The sequence below is a fragment of the Sinocyclocheilus rhinocerous genome, unplaced genomic scaffold (genome assembly GCF_001515625.1).
Source record: "Sinocyclocheilus rhinocerous isolate Xijiao unplaced genomic scaffold, SAMN03320098_v1.1 scaffold2232, whole genome shotgun sequence".
Taxonomy (NCBI): Eukaryota; Metazoa; Chordata; class Actinopteri; order Cypriniformes; family Cyprinidae; genus Sinocyclocheilus; species Sinocyclocheilus rhinocerous.
This window is the reverse complement of record NW_015662925.1, coordinates 265,356-278,981: the sequence shown is the minus strand read 5'-3', so window position 1 is coordinate 278,981 and position 13,626 is coordinate 265,356.

Genomic DNA, 13,626 nt, shown 5'->3' with positions numbered 1-13,626 from the left:
TTTGCATTTGCTAAAAGATTTAAAAAACCACTAATCTCAGCTAAAACATTGGGTCTTAATTATGGCTTTTACAGGACACCGTGACAAATGTACTTGGCCTGATTATTGTAAGGAAAATCTCTCTCAGTATTATAGGAATCTCAGGAACTTGAATAGTGAAGTTGTCTGCTTAAAAATATAAGGCTGTATTTCGAACCTGAAAACCCTCCCGGGAACTTTCGGCGCATTCATCTAGATAAATTCTCCCGTTTATGGAATGAAAAATGAATGAGAAGCAGTCACGCACAATTACTGTGCACCTTTCCGAATGCAATGTCTTTTTCCTGAAGGGATTGGAGAGCTGCATTGCATAACATTTGTCTCTCAGCATTATTTCCATAATCCAGCCTCAGGAGAACAAATGAAAAAGTTTCATTTGTAAGATCTCATTTCCATAAGCTTCAGGATTCACCTAAACTCTCTAAGTGCTGTTGTTTTCCGTCTCTGCTGTTGTGCAATGGACGTTTATAACTGTAACCGAGCCAAATATTTCCTCTCTTTCCTCCCCTCTTGCCCTCTGGGTGAGGATCACAGAAAATGAGGGCTAGATATAGGAGAGTGAGATGAGGTGCGGTGAGTGTGCCTGCAGACTGTAGGTCATTCAGTGCATGCCAGCATGGCCCGGTCCTGTGGGTTTCGGCGTCTGTCTGCCAGCTGATGTGACTGCGGCACATTCAGACCCCTCTGGCAGCTAAACCGTGAACCATACATCACCCCGTTGCACGTCTGAACCCATTTCTGATGCTTTTTTAAATGATTAAGGTTAGAACTGATCTGAGACCTGCACACAGTTTCATTTCACTCCCGGCTATATGCAGTGTTGCGGAAGCTACTTTGATACTGTTAAAGCTATAAGCTACTTTTAAAGGTCAAGTGTGTCATTTCTGCACCACTAAAAATATCAAGTGGAATTGCTCAAATAATGTCTCGAACACTACCCCTGTCTTTCATTGGTTGGCCAACAGATAGTCCTGCCCCTAACTCACACCATTGGCTGAATCAATGTCAGGCTGGTTGGGACAATCAAACAAGCAAAGTAATGTTTTAAAAGCACATCAGGACTACCACATTTGCACTTTTACATTTTTTTTTTTTTTAATTAACCTGTGAATGACTTAATAGAGATGAGTTTGTTTCTTCATCAGAACAGATTTGGAGAAATGTAGCATTCCATCACTGTCTCAGCAATGGATCCTCTGCAGTGAATGGGTGCCGTCAGAATGAGAGTCCAAACAGCTGATAAAAACATCACAATAATCCACAAGTAATCCACACCACTCCAGTCCATCCTTTCCTTTGTGATCCTTTCACATCAAAATCCACCAAATTGTTTGTTAAGTAATATTTTAGATTGTAAACGATGTTTCATCTGTCCATATTTCTCTCCTGATTTGGATGAGACAACTTATTCACTGGAGAAAGCAATAATATGGATTATGGAATCTTATATTAGCCAGAAACAATGGTTTGAAGTAAAAAAAATGTCTTAATGATGGATTGTTTCTTACAAACATGCAGCTTTTTACTTCTCAAGACATTAACTGATGGACTGGAGTGGTGTGGATTATTGTGATGTTTTTATCAGCTGTTTGGACTCTCATTCTGACGGCACCCATTCACTGCAGAGCATCCATTGGTGAGCAAGTGATTTAATGCTACATTTCTCCAAATCTTTTCCAATGGATAAACAAACTCATCTACGTCTTGACCTGAGGGTGAGTAAATATGAGTGAGTAAACAATTATCAGATTATATCATTTCATTTTAAAGACCAGAAAAGTATTTATCTCACATAAAACATATATTTTTATTGCTGTTATTCTAGTTTTATTACTAAATTAGAATAACAGCACAAATGTGCACATTACCTATTACACTCAGTATAATAATATAACACCCATGATTAAAAAAACCTACTGATAAAAGGCAGTTCCTTGAAATGTCTGAAAAACAGTTTGCCAAAACAAACTGTCCAAACCAAGTGATTCGTTAAAATCAATCAGACCTCCCAACAGAGACAGAGTGACGTGACATGTGACGTGACATGTGGCCAAGTATGGTGACCCATACTCGGAATTAGTGCTCTGCATTTATCCCATCCAAAGTGCACACACACAGCAGTGAACACACACACACAGTGAACACACACCCGGAGCAGTGGGCAGCCATTTTTTGCTGCGGCGCCCGGGGAGCAGTTGGGGGTTCGGTGCCTTGCTCAAGGGCACCTCAGTCGTGGTACTGAAGGTGGGAGAGAGCACTGTACATTCACTCCCCCCACCTACAATCCCTGCCGGTACGAGACTCGAACCCACAACCTTTGGGTTACGGGTCCGACTCTCTAACCATTAGGCCTTCCCCACCTAATGGTTAGAGAAAATCTTCTAGAAGACGCGTTTGATTATTGCCTCGGGTTGCTCGGTTGTAAGACTCTGCAATATAATGTGATATACAGTGTGTGACAGGCTATAATCTTTGTCACGCTACTCTGCTGCTTGTTACTGAAAAAGCTGTACCAATTTAAAAATAGCTGAACTGCTGGAACAAATGTAGTTAAAGGTATAGTTCACCGAAATACAAACATTCCCTCTTGATTTAGTCACGCTTGTGGCGGTACGAACTTCTTCAACTTTCTTTCTTACTTGGAGCACAAAAGGAGACACTTTAAAGGTAACCATTCATTCATTTACCGTGATGTTTTCAAGCTTCAACAAGGACAAAAAACACCATAAACATATCATAAATGTGGTCCATGCGAGTTTGTGTGTCGCTGCTTTTAGGTGGTAAACCTCCAGCATTTAAGCCATGCTAGCATGGGTGTTTCATACCCAGCGGCCTCAGACGGTCAGCTGAATGTTAGCACACAGCTTGAGTTTGTACATTTGACTCAGATAAGAGGAGGTCAAGAGAGGTAAGAAGAGCATGGAAGAATCATGTGGAGGAGGAGGAGGACATCTGGTTTTCATACATCTGCCATTCTAAGAAACTATATGTTGTGATACTGGTTTTCAAGTCTTTTCTCTTTTCTCTAGTTTGCTTGTAGCTAGTTGAAATGCTTCTATTTGGCACTATTTTTAAAGGTTTTGAATAATAATAAATTATATTAACAGCAAAACAGTTTGATCGGAAATTTTTATTTCATAACAGAAGCACTAAAGCTGCATGAGCTCCACGCGTTTGTCTAAAACCAGATGATCATGTTCTCCAGCATGATTTGATAATGATCCAAAAAGAGCATCTTGTGCTACATCTGACCGTCTGTACAAAGTCACATGATCAGTGTCCTAGAAACAGTGCACGTCTGAAATGTTTTAATTTTAGAAAATTGTTTATTGCTAATAATGCTTTAATAATGCTTTTTTTTTTTTTTTTTTTACAAATCAATTTTTGAGTTATAAATATTATTGATGCTTTCTTGGACAATTTGACATAATAATCAGCGTCATTTTTTAAATCACGATAAACATAAATCTAGTCAGATACACTCTTAAAAATAAAGGTTCCAAAAGGAAACTTTTTTTTAGGTTTAATTAGAACAATTATGAGTTATTTTAATATCCAATTCTCGCTATTAACAAACCATTGACTACGACTTTTGCCTCAATAAGCTCCAAATTTGCTGCTTATTAATAGTTCGTAAGGTAGTTTAGGAAGTTTAGGTATTAGGGATGTAGATTATGGTCATGCAGAATATGTGCTTTATAAGTGCTAATAAACAGCCAATATGTTAATAAAAGGCCTGCTAATAAGCAACTAGTTTATAGTGAGAATTGGTCCCTATACTAAAGTGTTACCAAACATTTGAATAATCTACAGAACCTTTTGTCCAAAGGAAAGGTTAACAGATGTTCCTCATGGAACCACTGATGCCTATAAAGAACCTCATGTCCAATTGTTTGGTTGTTAGTACATTGCCCAATAAGCACTCACTCTTCCAATTTTCTTCCAAAGCAAATGAGCAGAGGATATGAAAGAGAGAAACTTCTGTCTCAAGATGCTCTTCGCATAATACACTAGTACGAGCCTGTTCGCCACCTCCGGCATTGCACTCCATTTGTTCAAGTAATGACACAGCAGGATCTAACAAACAACACGAGCCCTGTCGATGTCTTCAGCATGTGTGTGTACAGAGTGAGCTAGCATGTACGGATGTTTATATATGTGTGAAGAGTGCTTTGTGAGCCGTACTGATGTGAGCAGGCAGTGAGTAACGAAGTGATCTGAAGAGTAAGGCATGTGTTCCTCGGGGAAGTGTTTAAGCAGGCTTGAGAGCGTTCCGCTGATGTGGGTGTTATATGTGTGGTAAGAGCATTTCATTGTGTGTTCATTGGCACAGGGTCACAGGTCAACTTTTAGATTGGTTTCGGCAAATTTCAGAGGTTTACGCTAGAGAAATCTTCCCACACATTTATGCTGTTAACATGCAAACATTACAGTACGCTACTGTTGACGTCTACTGTAATGTGCCCTTCATTTCTACAGTTTCTACTATTAGGATCTGTCCAGTGCTGTAGAGTAAGTAATTAAAGGAATAGTTCACCCAAAAATGGCAATTTGCTGAGAATGTACTCGCCCTCAGACCATCCAAGATGTTGTTGAGTTTGTTATTTAATCTGAACAGATTTAGAGTAATTTATCATTCCATCACTTGTTCACCAATGGATGATCTGCAGTGAATGGGTGCCGTCAGAATGAGAGTCCAAACAGCTGATAAAAACTTCACAGTAATCCACACCATTCCAGTCCATCAGTTAACATCTTGTGAAGCAAAAAGCTGTGTGTTTTTAAGAAACACATCCATCATTAAGAAATGGCCTTGATGGCCTGCGGGTGAGAATCCTCAGCACATTTTCTTTTTTAGGTGAAATACTTTAACTAGAAGTAACTACTATCTTAAATTTTTCTATCTGAATTTCAGCTCCTGTGTTCCCACCTGATTTCAAACTAACCTCACTTTTTTTAAATGAAAAAATTGAATAAAAAATAGTAGGTTTAATTCATTTTATTTGAGAGCTGTGTTTTAAAATGCTGTACTAAATGCGAGATGTGAGCTCAATGGTCAGATGCGTCCATCTAGTGCATGTTTACGTAGAAAAACAATGGAAATGCTCAAAGTAGTTTCCCCAACATCATTAGCACTTGGGTAGGGTTTTAAGTTAAAGTAGTTAACAAGTTGCTAACCACATCGAAGCTGTCAAAAGCACAAATCCTAATTTAACTTTGTAAAATTTGCTTGCAGCTTGACTAGCGACAGTTTCAAAGTAGCTTCCCAACTAAATTATATATTATATATAATAGCTTCAATGCAGTTTAGCACGTTTTTGTTAACAACTGGTTGCATTTTTTACTTAAAGTAGTTAGCAACTACAACTACTACTAGGTTGCTTGTAGCTTCGCTAGCTACAGTTTCAGAGTAGCTTCCCCACTTGGTTTCTAGCGGCTCCTGTCCATGAAGTCTGTCTGTCTACATTATCTGAAGGTTTCAGCTAATTAGCCTCACAAGAGTGTGTGCATTGTCTTCTAAATAAAGATGAGCCCTGCGTGATGCATTAGAGGGAACAGTATGCTTTGTTGTTGGTGTGAAACAATCACAGAAACCTTGGGAGTTCTCGGTCCAATCATCTCGTTCACACCTAATTAGCCACAATAATGAGAACGCAAACTGACCATGAAAAGCGAGTGTTCGTTTGCTCACTATGCTAGCGACACCTCTGCCACATTTATGTAGCTCTGAATAAATCATGCCGTCCTTCTAGCAGTGACTTTGGAGTAAGGCTGCACAATTAATCAAATTTCTAATCGCGATTACAATTATGGATGCCACAATTACGTAATCGTTCAAAGCGGCAATTAATTGTTCAAAGTCCACTTATGTTATTCTGCGTGCTTAAGATGTGTTTTTTTCTCTCTACATGTTATCCTAAGGGTTTTTCCCATTATTTAAATTTTAGTTTTTTTTTTTTTTTTTTAAAGATTTATTTTTGGCGTTTTTGCCTTTTATTGATAGGATAGTAGTGAGACAGGAAACGAAGTGGGAGAGAGAGGGGGGATGGGGTCGGGAAAGGTCCGCGAGCCGGGACTCGAACACGGGACACCCGAAGCGCAATGGCGCTACATGTCGACGCGCTGCCCATGAGGCTATCGGTGACGACATTAATTTTAGTTTTAGTATAACATTATAATAACATTTATATTTTTACTTTTTTATAATTTAAAGAAGAAACCAATCCGATGTTTAGTTGACGTTTGAGGCTTAATACTATAGAAAAGCACTAAAGGTTTTTCAGTTAGAGTGTTTTCGGCTTGTTTATTTTCATATAAAAATACGGCATGCAGTTGCATCAAACAATGGTATAAACATCATTCAATATAAATTGTGATATCGTAATTAATAATCGCAATTACAATTTCAAGGGAATAATCAACGATTGTGATTTTTGTCATAATCGTGCAGCCCTACTTTGGAGATTAAAAAATATAGTGTGACCTTCCTCTGATAGCACACGTACATCACAGAGACGTCTATTTGACGTCTGCATTTACATCTGCAAGATGTATTTTTAAGAGTGTTTGCTCATCTGCAATTCGTTTGTAGGGTTTTTCCAATCAGATGTTAAATAGCTGAATAAATCATGCCGTCCTTCTAGCAGTGACTTTGGAGTAAGGCTGCACAATTAATCAAATTTCTAATCGCGATTACAATTATGGATGCCACAATTACGTAATCGTTCAAAGCGGCAATTAATTGTTCAAAGTCCACTTATGTTATTCTGCGTGCTTAAGATGTGTTTTTTTCTCTCTACATGTTATCCTAAGGGTTTTTCCCATTATTTAAATTTTAGTTTTTTTTTTTTTTTTTTAAAGATTTATTTTTGGCGTTTTTGCCTTTTATTGATAGGATAGTAGTGAGACAGGAAACGAAGTGGGAGAGAGAGGGGGGATGGGGTCGGGAAAGGTCCGCGAGCCGGGACTCGAACACGGGACACCCGAAGCGCAATGGCGCTACATGTCGACGCGCTGCCCATGAGGCTATCGGTGACGACATTAATTTTAGTTTTAGTATAACATTATAATAACATTTATATTTTTACTTTTTTATAATTTAAAGAAGAAACCAATCCGATGTTTAGTTGACGTTTGAGGCTTAATACTATAGAAAAGCACTAAAGGTTTTTCAGTTAGAGTGTTTTCGGCTTGTTTATTTTCATATAAAAATACGGCATGCAGTTGCATCAAACAATGGTATAAACATCATTCAATATAAATTGTGATATCGTAATTAATAATCGCAATTACAATTTCAAGGGAATAATCAACGATTGTGATTTTTGTCATAATCGTGCAGCCCTACTTTGGAGATTAAAAAATATAGTGTGACCTTCCTCTGATAGCACACGTACATCACAGAGACGTCTATTTGACGTCTGCATTTACATCTGCAAGATGTATTTTTAAGAGTGTTTGCTCATCTGCAATTCGTTTGTAGGGTTTTTCCAATCAGATGTTAAATAGATGTTTAGAAGATGTCTTTAAGATGTTTGTAATTTAGAATGTATCTAAAACTGACGTCTTAAAGACATCTATCAGATGTTTGTACACGGCAGATGCTTTCCAGATGAAGCGATCTTTAACAGATGTCTTGCAGACGTATGTGTGCTATCTGAGTTGGCATGCATTTAAACTGTAGTTCAGTCAACTCTAAATGCTTCTTTACATGCATATGACTGTTTGTAGAGTACAAAGGCTTACTAAGGTTTAAAAATGCAAATGTAATGAGTGGTTAAGTGTTTGGATGGTTAGAGGAACCATTATTCACACATTCAGATCTCAGCTAGCGTATACAATGGAAAGGAAAATTTGGTCGTATACCTCTTGACATTAATTGCTCTTTCCGCTCATCAGGTGTCATTAATATTGGTGTGTAAGACGAGGGCTGTCTGGCCGATGGTTGGATCAATAGCTCTTTGTAGGCAGTAATTGGTTTGTTATGGTTAGACGGGCCGCAGCCACTGTTCTGACCCCCTGCTACCCGACAGCAACTGTTTCCATTTAACACAGACACACATGCTTGTGTGTGTGTTTAATTGTGCACGTGCAGTCGCACAGGAACCAACCTGAAACCTTTTACAAATATTTACTCAAAAGAATCATGTTCATAGATATTTTTTGTTTCTTCCACTGTATATCAGACACACAGTTTGCATGATATGTTTTTTTTCCATTGGTATAGGTAGATGTTGGGTACTGAGACACTAATATCTAATAACTGAGTAAAATCCTAATTTAACTGTAAAAGTTGCTTGTAGCTTGGCTACCTACAGTTTCAAAGTAGCTTTCCACACAGTTTTTTAATTGTATAGTTAAACGATGTATTTAAAAATATTTTTAAACAGCTTCAGTGTAGTTAACAACTTTTTGTTAGCAACTTGTACGGTTTTTTTTTTAACTTAAAGTAGTTAGCAACACTACAAGTTGCAAGTAAAATTTACTTGTAGCTAGTAGCTTGACTAGATACAGGTTCAGAGTAGTTTACCGCACAAGGTTTTAAAATAAATTACACAGTTAAATTATATATTTAAAAAGATGTTGCTCCATCAAAAGCTTCAATGTAGTATATATATACAGTACCAATATCCATAAAAAAAAAAAAATTTTTTAATCTCACGAGACAACGAAGTGATATGTTTGTTTGCAGAATATGTTTATGTAGTCCGGTTTGCAGATTGCCTGATGCTTTCTATTTTAATATATCATAAAATGTAATTTTGATCAAAATTGATCAAAGCTGTGATGTAAAGCTGAATTTTCAGCATCATAACTGATAACTCCAGTCTTCAGTGTCACATGATCCTCCAGAAATCAGTCTAATATGCTGATTTGATGCTCAAGAAACATTTCTGATTATGATCAGTGTTGAAAACAGTCCTGCTGCTTCATATTTTTGTGGAAGACATGAGACATTATTTCAGGATTCTTTGATGAATAGAAAGTTCAAAAGAGCAGTGTTTATTTGAAATGTAATTTTTATGACGATGTTGGCAACTGTACTTTGTAAAACAGTCTTTACTGTAGTTTTTGTAACTTTTATTCAGTAAGGATGCGTTAAATTGATCAAAAGTTCACTTCTTAAGAAAACACCGTACTGACCCCAACCTTTTGAAAGGTAGACTATTTTTTAAAAAGTGACTGCTCTGCGACTAACGTGCCGATCAAGAACGACTGTGAGCACGATGAACGACATGTTTGTTTTCCAAATGGCTGGCATCTCTTTGGTCGTGTGCCTTCAGAAGTCAACGATCATTCCCACGGGCCGTCTGAGAGTCTAGCCGTCTGGAAGCAGTCGCCTCCTTCTATGGCACTTTCTTCATCCCCAGCTTCTCTCTGGCAATCCCTGAAGGCGACACATGAAGCCCATTTCCCAGTCCGTGGCTGGAGTCTGGTCTGGGACACTGCCTTTCAAAAGCAGTAGCCACGTACTTAAAGTAGTTAGCAACACTACAAGTTGCAAGTAAAATTTACTTGTAGCTAGTAGCTTGACTAGATACAGGTTCAGAGTAGTTTACCGCACAAGGTTTTAAAATAAATTACACAGTTAAATTATATATTTAAAAAGATGTTGCTCCGTCAAAAGCTTCAATGTAGTATATATATACAGTACCAATATCCATAAAAAAAATTTTTTTTTTAATCTCACGAGACAACGAAGTGATATGTTTGTTTGCAGAATATGTTTATGTAGTCCGGTTTGCAGATTGCCTGATGCTTTCTATTTTAATATATCATAAAATGTAATTTTGATCAAAATTGATCAAAGCTGTGATGTAAAGCTGAATTTTCAGCATCATAACTGATAACTCCAGTCTTCAGTGTCACATGATCCTCCAGAAATCAGTCTAATATGCTGATTTGATGCTCAAGAAACATTTCTGATTATGATCAGTGTTGAAAACAGTCCTGCTGCTTCATATTTTTGTGGAAGACATGAGACATTATTTCAGGATTCTTTGATGAATAGAAAGTTCAAAAGAGCAGTGTTTATTTGAAATGTAATTTTTATGACGATGTTGGCAACTGTACTTTGTAAAACAGTCTTTACTGTAGTTTTTGTAACTTTTATTCAGTAAGGATGCGTTAAATTGATCAAAAGTTCACTTCTTAAGAAAACACCGTACTGACCCCAACCTTTTGAAAGGTAGACTATTTTTTAAAAAGTGACTGCTCTGCGACTAACGTGCCGATCAAGAACGACTGTGAGCACGATGAACGACATGTTTGTTTTCCAAATGGCTGGCATCTCTTTGGTCGTGTGCCTTCAGAAGTCAACGATCATTCCCACGGGCCGTCTGAGAGTCTAGCCGTCTGGAAGCAGTCGCCTCCTTCTATGGCACTTTCTTCATCCCCAGCTTCTCTCTGGCAATCCCTGAAGGCGACACATGAAGCCCATTTCCCAGTCCGTGGCTGGAGTCTGGTCTGGGACACTGCCTTTCAAAAGCAGTAGCCACGTGGGCTTCTGTCGCCTGATATCTAAATTGCAGTGTCAGGAAATGTCAAGGTAAGCATTTTCTAAGGAAGAACAGCTGGAAGTGTTTTTACAGGAGAGACGAGTGAAGGGGCTGCGGTGTTTACAAGATTCCCTCATCCCCGCGGTCCTAACACGAACGCTCAGCACCATCTGCGTCTGTCCACAGAAGAAATGTGTTTGACTTACAAGAAAAGAGATGCCATTTCCTCCAGGGAATGTCAGTTTATTATTGGATTTGTACATACTTGTAAATATTTCCTCGACACTCTAAATCAACAACATTTCTCTGGACGTTTGATTATCTGGATTAATCTCACTAGTCCATGTCTAGACTACAGTTCACCACAAAATCAAATAATAAAATATCTTACTTAAAGAAAATAAGGCCTATTTATAACATTTAATTATTTTTGAAATACAACATTATGCCTTATTTGCCTCCCAAATACTCATTACGGCAATGCATCTAAAAATGTTACTTCTGCATTTTTATTTGTTTATTTATTTATTTATTATAGGTAGTCAAGTATTTTACGTAATTTTCACTAATATATAATCAGCATAAATATTTTTGATGTAACAATATTATTTTAATATAAATTAATTACATTTACAGTGTAGTTTTTTTAATAATTATATATATATACATTTTAAATAAAAATTAAATATATCTATAAATTAATACAATAGTTTTAAGTTGTAGCTTAAGTATTTCTTTAATGTAAATGCCTTTCTATATATATATATGTAGTTTTGCTTAAGTACTCTTACACTTTAATGTAAGTGTGTTTGTAAAAAATTACCATTAAATAAAAAATATATTTTATATTTTATTTGTTTGTTTGTTTGTTTGTTTATATTAATTATATGAAGAGAGCATAAGAAATTGACATTCCTTAGAATACTTAAAGAAAAAAATACTAATAATGCTAAATAATTAAAATGTTGTGTGTGTGTGAGTATATATATATATATAATATTTTATATATATGTATAACATTTTAATTTTAAGTATTCTGTATTTTTTTCAATGGTGTTGTAATAAATATTTCTACATAAAAAAAAAAAAAAAAAGTAATTCAACATTGAAATTTAATTTAATTTACCATAAATATATATATACTAGATCATGGGCAAAACTGCATAGTTTGGCTGCTTGATTTTACACCTACTGATGACATTAAGTGAAACTGGCTTTGTGAACTCAGACCTGCCGAATAGCCGAGGTCTTGATGAATAAGAATAGTGCGTTTACATTTCAGGAGGTGTGACACTAGTAGCCATGACAGGCATTCTCATGCGCAGCAGGCCAGTAGTCTAACACACGTCTGCCTTACGACCCCCCGCCCAGACGTTCCCACTGTTCACCTCAAAGATGCTGAAGGCCTGAAATCTCTGATATTGTGGGTGGTAACTTTAAGACGTGTCTAGACCTCACATGTGATCCCCTCGGGGCTCTGAATAGAAACCAGTCTAGGTGAAACGGGTGCCAAACTGGCTTTTGTTAATGAAAGTGCTGTTATGTTTGGAACCAAGGTGATTGTGGAGAGGGGACAGGCAATGAAAAACACATGAGAGCAAAAGGTTTTAGACAGCTGGACCACAATTACAAATCCTCTTAAAAGTATCAAATCTAGGCGTTCAAACCAAATCCATCTATGGGAGAGCTTCTGTTGTCCTCTTTTAATTGCTTTTGCTCTGTGTCTCAACAACAAATCTCTCTCCATGGGTGGTGGAGGGTGTGATTGACAGTCATAATTGCTTAGATTACTGCAGACAGACACTGAGTTGTGTGCAGGAGACTATAATAAAAAAGCCTTGCACATTTTGAGGTCATCTTAAATGAGAAAAATAAGCTTCCTGAGTGTCAGTTTTAGTGTTAGACCGATATATTTACTATTTTGACTTCACTGTCATCAGACAATAACTTACGGGAAAACATTTATTTCATAAAAATATGAAGCAGCACAACTGTTTTCAACATTGATGCTTGAAATGTTTCTTGAGCAGAAAATCAGCATATTAGACTGATTTCTGAAGATCATGTGACACTGAAGACTGGAGTAATGCTGCTGAAAATTCAGCTTTACATCACAGGAATACATTACATTTTATAATATAGTATAATAGAAAACAGGTATTTGAAATTAGAATAATGTTTCTCGATATTACTGTTTTTACTGTATTTTTGATCATATAAAGGCAGCCTTGGTGAGCAGAAGAGTCTTCTTTTAAAACATTTTCAAAGATCTTACCAACCCCAAATGTTTGTATCTACGACCATTATGATCTACTGATTTCCTATGGATAAAATCAACTGACACTACATTTAAAAAAAAACCCTACTAGCCAGATATGTTTCATTTGATGCCCATGCGTGACAAAAAAATTTATTTCCCATACCATAGCAGATACTGAAACAGTCAAGAAGCATGAAGATGCAAACCAGATCTTGGGACCAGAAGCAAGAGACATTTTCTATATATATACAATGTTTGAATTTGCATTACGTATCATCCACGCCATTAGGTGTCAGTATAGTCCAAGATGATTGTCATATCAGCCGGTGCAACATAAACTAAAATGACTGACTACACCTTCAAAGGCCAAAACAAAAATGAAACTGGCGTATCCTGATGAAGTCCAGTAGTTTGAGTCCTACAAATTGTCAGTCACGTGGATAAATTCTTTCTCCATTTATTTCATAAAAATATGAAGCAGCACAACTGTTTTCAACATTGATGCTTGAAATGTTTCTTGAGCAGAAAATCAGCATATTAGACTGATTTCTGAAGATCATGTGACACTGAAGACTGGAGTAATGCTGCTGAAAATTCAGCTTTACATCACAGGAATACATTACATTTTATAATATAGTATAATAGAAAACAGGTATTTGAAATTAGAATAATGTTTCTCGATATTACTGTTTTTACTGTATTTTTGATCATATAAAGGCAGCCTTGGTGAGCAGAAGAGTCTTCTTTTAAAAGCATTACAAAATCTTACAGACCCCTAACTTTTGAACAATAGTCTATTACATATGTTTTTTATATATATATATATAT